Here is a 6,084-nt window from a genome sequence, read left to right as displayed (position 1 = left end):
ATATCTATGAAGGAACATAATTTATAATAATAAAAAATTAGAATGAAATTATTGTTTACCTTTTCTTTCTCAACAAAAATATGAAATTCACCTGGATGCGGGTGTCAATAGTGGTAATTAAGGTTAAAAGACAGACCGCCGGCGGAATGGAGAGCCATCTGGCTACCTGCATCGTCTTGAGAGCTTACCTTAGACGAATTCATAACACATTGCAGGTGATAATTAATGACCCCGAAAGCTATGACAAATTTACCTCCCTCCTAACCATGGCCCCTGCAGATTGTTTTGCTAATCCTCCTCTTCTCCATGGCATCTGCTCTCTGCAAGCTGCTGAACCGTGTATTCGCACTGCAACAGGCAGTCGCTGCCTGATTCTTCCTTGCCTGGATCTTGGTAATGGTTTCCATTTTTCTCATTCCAGTCACTGTATTTTAGACTGAGGCCCAACCTCCCCTGCTCACCCTCAGCGTCGCCATACCTCCAACTCCTCTGTTGTGGCTCACCTCAGCATCAATATAACTTACAATTTTGCTATGGCTCACCTCAGGCATCGCATGCGTAGTAGACGCGGAGGAACTCGTGGAGGATTTATCCGCTCGCAGGCTTCGACCAGCTCCGCCTCTGATTCCCCGGACTCAACCACTGAGATGCCCAATCTGCTCATTTACCCCACTCATCACTACCCGAATACCCGAAGTGGCAGAGGTAGGAGGGACAATGCTGTTCGCTCTGCAGATTTCCCACTTCCTCCTTATCCCGCCCCTCACAGCACTCAATTTCGCTTCCGTAGTTCCTTAAATAGGCCTACTATCACTGCGACTGTCACAATTTCCTTCGAGGAAGAGTCTGAGATGCAAGCTCCTCTGTTTAGTCGTGGGGACAAGCAGAGTAGGGAGGTGCCTGGTAGCCGAGGGATCAGCATCCCGGGCAACAAGCAACAAAGTGAAAGCAGAAAGGCTCTGCATGGCAAGGCTAAAGTTGGCGACTCTTCAGCTGAGGATGACAAGCATAACGGCACGAAAGCATCAGGCAGCAGGCAGAACGACACTTGTGAGAGGCAGATGGACACAGGAGGCACTGAGGAGGCTCCACCAGCTCAGGGTCGAGGCGTGTCTGAAGAGGATGACGACTGGTATCAATTTGCTTGCCGGATTGAGGAGGAGCCAGCTCCGGAGGAGCCACTGGCTTAACACGTGGCCTCTTGCAAATGCGTCCTGCTTCCAGGTGGATGTGTCTCACTGTTTTGTGGTTTTGTGGTTCTGGATGTGTCTCGGTCTTCTGGTTGAGTCTCTGCCAGGTGGACATGTCTCACTGTCTCTTGGATATGTCTCTGTCTTTTGGTTCTAGAAATGCATTCTCTCTTTGTTTTTCAGGAAAACCAAGGTCTACTCGACTATAGTTTTTTTCTGGTTCAATGGGCTGGTTTCCCCCATAATGGGGGCAGTCTTTAAGGCTTCTTGGACTAGTTTCCCCTATGTTGGGGCAGTCCAAAACAAACAGTTTCAATTTTTGATGATGACAGATGATCAACAACTCTGAGGCCAGGCCTCTTTGTAACCTTTTTGTACCATATCAATAGATTAATATTACTTAGAAAAAAACAAAAATATGAAATTCCCAAACTACATTCTTGTAGATCTTCATTAAAACCTTAATTTACCTATAAGCATGTTGGAAATGTAACTAGGTTCAGTCTTCATAATTATTTTTGTACTTGTATCAATATGTATTTCATATAAAAGAAAAAAAGAAAAGAAAAAGTATTATCATTATTGTTTAAAGCATGTTCTTCATGCTTATAAGGTATATTGAGTCAAAAGGAAAATTATCGTCAAAGTCCCATTTCGATTATTTGTCTGAGTTTTTTTACCGTTTTTGAGTAAAAAACAGTCAATTTCTTATCCACATACCAAGTCGCCTCTTCTCAAGAATTCAGCCTAAAAAGACAACTATTCAACCTCATGTATGTATATATATAGACAGAAGTTAGACCTGATTAGATCCACAATGGCTTCGCTAGGGGAGCAATACCATACCACGTGCATTCCTATTGTGGGATAATATATTACGGAAAAAATGGCATATATTGAGCATATAATAGGGGGTGAAGGGTTTTTGTATCGACAGGAATAAAAAATGGAGCTCAAAGTTAATGAAAAATTATAAAGGGTTATAAAAAATATTAATGAAAAAATGGATACCTACAATATCTAGTGCAAGTAGGGGATTTTGAAATTGGGAAGGTGTATTGGGTTCATATTGGTAAGGGGGTTAAATAATCTGAATTTTAGAGGTATTTTCCAATATGTAGTAAAAGTAAGGGCATTTTTAGTATGTCGTGAATGAATGTGATATGTGAGAGATTCATTGAGTGAAACCCCCATGATTGGAGGACTCACTCAACACTTGAATTTTTGTGGCAAGAAAGAGACAAAAGAGTAACGAAAATAAAGAGAAGAAGAGTGAAAGTGAAAGGAGAGAGAGTGAAGGTCAAAGGACATAATTTGTTATGATTTCTTCCATAATTCTATCACACATATGAAATTTGAAGACTATTGTAGGGCAAAAAAATTCCAGAGATATTGTAAAGCCGAAAATTCTGAGTTTGACCAGACTTGAAGAGCACTGACTTGGTTGAGGAAGGTTTGAGGGATGGTTAACTTGGTATTTGTGGCAAGTATTGGTCTTTATTTTTGGATCTTGTATATCTCACTTTGATTTGATTCTTTAAGAAGATAAGTTATTTGGGTTTTTCCCTAGTTGGGAGCCTACATCTTTGTGTTTTTTGTCTTTTGTGATTGTCATGTTGTATATTTTTTGATAATTGTTTGATGAAGAGAACATAATATAATAAATAATAATTCAACAAATAATCACAAGAAATTATCATGTAAAAGAAATCAACTTTAATTTAATAACCTTTTGGTTTCTCAACATGGTATCAAAGCTAAGGTGAAGGAAGGGAAACTTGAAGATCACATTTTAATGGCACATTCAGAGACATCTCTACAATATTAATCTCTTTATCAAGGTAAATTTACATCAGCTACATTAGAGGGCATAATGTGCTAAGGGCATAAGGAAGAACACTCAAAGACCATCATTCACTCTTGAAGAAAACTATTGTAGCATATCTATATCTATCTATCTATCTATCTCTCTCTCTCTATATATATATATATATAGATAGATAGATAGATATATCATTGAAAGCTCCTGTTGACTCGTCATCCAACATTTGAAGAAGTCATTATTCCATATTCAAGACATTATTTAATACATCACTAATACAAACCATCACTCAATAACATCTTTGAATATTCTTAGTAGCATCATCTACATTCTTGGAAGCATCATCATCGTTAAATCACTTCACTCCTTTGATAAGTAAGTACTTTACTATACTCCTTATTTAAACCTTCAAATAAAATGAAATCCTTTTTTAGGGAAGGCAACAAACTTGATGGATCATCAAACTTAAAATCTTGAAATAAGAGAATTTATTTGGTTCTCATAGAAAATGAAGTCACGGATCATGTTCTAGGAAACGTTCATGAAGTAGACAAGGATAAGACTCAAGAAGTGGCCAAGTACACTAAGGGAAAAGTAAGGGCACAAACAATTCTCATTGAGTCCATCAAGGATCACATTATTCCATTTGTTTCATATTTGACCACATCCAAAGAGGTCTATGACATGTTGGTACAATTATTCTTTGACAATACCACAGGTAGAAAATATCCTTGAGGAATAAAATTTACAGAACAAGGTTATCACAATATGAAGGTTTGGCCTTATACCTTATGGAAATATTGAAATTGAAATATCAACTTCAATGGATTGGAGAATTCATATCTGATTTTGAGTTAACTACTTGTGTACTCAATTCTCTACCTTGATATTAGAGTAGTTTTGTGATCAACATTTATTCAAGAAAAAATACGCCAACATTCAATGAACTGTGGGCTTTATGTGTTCTATAAGAAACAATATTGAAAGCCAAGGATGCAGTTAAACCAAAAAATGAACATTCTCAATATTTTGATGCTATATCAAAGAGGAAGTTTAGAAGATTTGGAAGATTTAAAGATCATTAAAAATACAACAACAATCAGTCACGCAGAGACTGAGACATGTCTAAACTACAAATGTTTGGTTGCAATTAATTTGGACATTTTAAGAGAGATTTTCCTAAATATCCTAGTAACAAGAAGAATAATAAGAGAAAAGAAAGAAGTGGAGCTCACATTTCAGAGGAGGTAGAAGTTGAGAAGAAACCTAAGATTGAAGACAACAAGGATATTTATTGTTGAAGAATATAATGAATACCGGGTTTGCAAGCAATATGTTTTCATAGTAGTTAAAGTTAAACTTAGAAGAATATTAGTATTCGCAAAGTAGTTATGAAGATATAGTAAAAGTAGTGAAACATTTTACATATTCCATCTTGTGACAAAGAATTGAAGGAAGTCATAATCTAGCTAGCCAAAATAGAAGAGTTTGGGTCATCTAATGTTGTCTAGACATCATTTCATAGTCCCAAGAATTATAAAAACATCGCAGCAATTATTTTCATCATGAATATTTTGAAGCAATCAAGGACTACAATAGATACAATAGAAACATATCTATAGTAAAATTAGAGTCATCTTCAACATGATATTGCAGCAAAATTCTATTCTATTAGAAAAACATGAAAGCAACATTGACGTAGTATAGACGTATGAAGATAGTTTAGAATTAGCATGGAACCATAAATGTAGCACCTCTAATCTCAAACAAGGAACCTCATCATCCATAGGTATTATCTTCGAAGAAGAATAAATAAGAAGCTTGATGATGGCTTGAAAGGTACATGTACACTTACCTTGAAAAATGTTTTGTACCTTCAATGGGAGTTGAAGGAAGAACATGATTCAAAATCATAATTGGATAGAAAAAGAATGATATATCTTGGTAAAAATTTGGAAAGGAAATTCAAGATTCTTCTAGATGGATATTTTGACATATGGTAGCAAGAATACATCATTGGCAAGAATTTTGATTGGGTGTTATTTCTTGAAGAATATAAAGGAGGTAATTATGATTTCAAAGGAAGCAGATAAAGCGTTGAAGGATCTTACTATTTGGAGAAATATTATATGTTTCAACAAATCTCATAATAAGGAATGATATCAATATTATTTGAATTCTAAGAAGAATGTATATTAGAAGGAAGAAAATGAATCATACAAGTAGTCATGAGACAATTCGTTAATGACTTTATGATATTTTGGATTCGATATTGGTAAAAGGGGAAGTTCATCCACCTGAGCCAGAAAGAGGGAGCTATGACTGGTTTGACATCGATTGGTTCGAAAGGTATTGTTTCTGATCGAGATACTAATGATAATCAAAAGATCATATGACTTCTTAGAAAAAACATGAAAATAGAATTGTGTTGCAATATGAAGAAAAATAGATGCGAAGGCTTGTACAATCAATTGTGCAGAAGTTTTTCTCTATAATATGTTTGACGAACTAATTGATGATACGTTGAAGCTACATGAAGGTTAAAAAAGATCTACAAAGGTCGAAACTCGTTGTGATGTGATATAGATGGCAACCTAATAGCTACAGTAGATCTCCATAGGAAGAGCATCATCAACAGAGTTTTGATGTATAAAATGGGCCTCCTAAGGAAATTATAAAATAATAGTGGAAATAATAAAATAAGATTTGATTACATCATCAAATTTTAGAAGGAAAAAATAAAAAACTATTTTTTCAACTCGTATTTTAAATTTATCTCCCTATGGGATTACTAAAATTTTGAGCAGAAGCACTCATTGGATGCAAAATTTGATTCCTCATTTAAGGATTACCCATGTTGCATAATTTTTATGGACCTTTCTACACGAAAAATTAGAAATACATGGAAAACATTATTACAATCATGTTTTTTCATGTATTTCTCATTTTCCGTGTAGTGGGGTCCATCGAAAGTATGCAACATAGGTAATCATTGGATGAGAAATTAAATTTTGCATCCAACGAGTACTCCCACTGAAAATAGTAAAACCATAGGGAGATAAGTCGAAAATA

This window comes from Pinus tabuliformis, chromosome 2_1 (genome assembly GCF_031772625.1).
Source record: "Pinus tabuliformis cultivar Carrire ecotype Pingquan chromosome 2_1, CPIR1, whole genome shotgun sequence".
NCBI classification, from domain to species: domain Eukaryota; kingdom Viridiplantae; phylum Streptophyta; class Pinopsida; order Pinales; family Pinaceae; genus Pinus; species Pinus tabuliformis.
The sequence above is the reverse complement of the archived record's forward strand: the minus strand, read 5'-3'. Positions refer to the sequence as shown.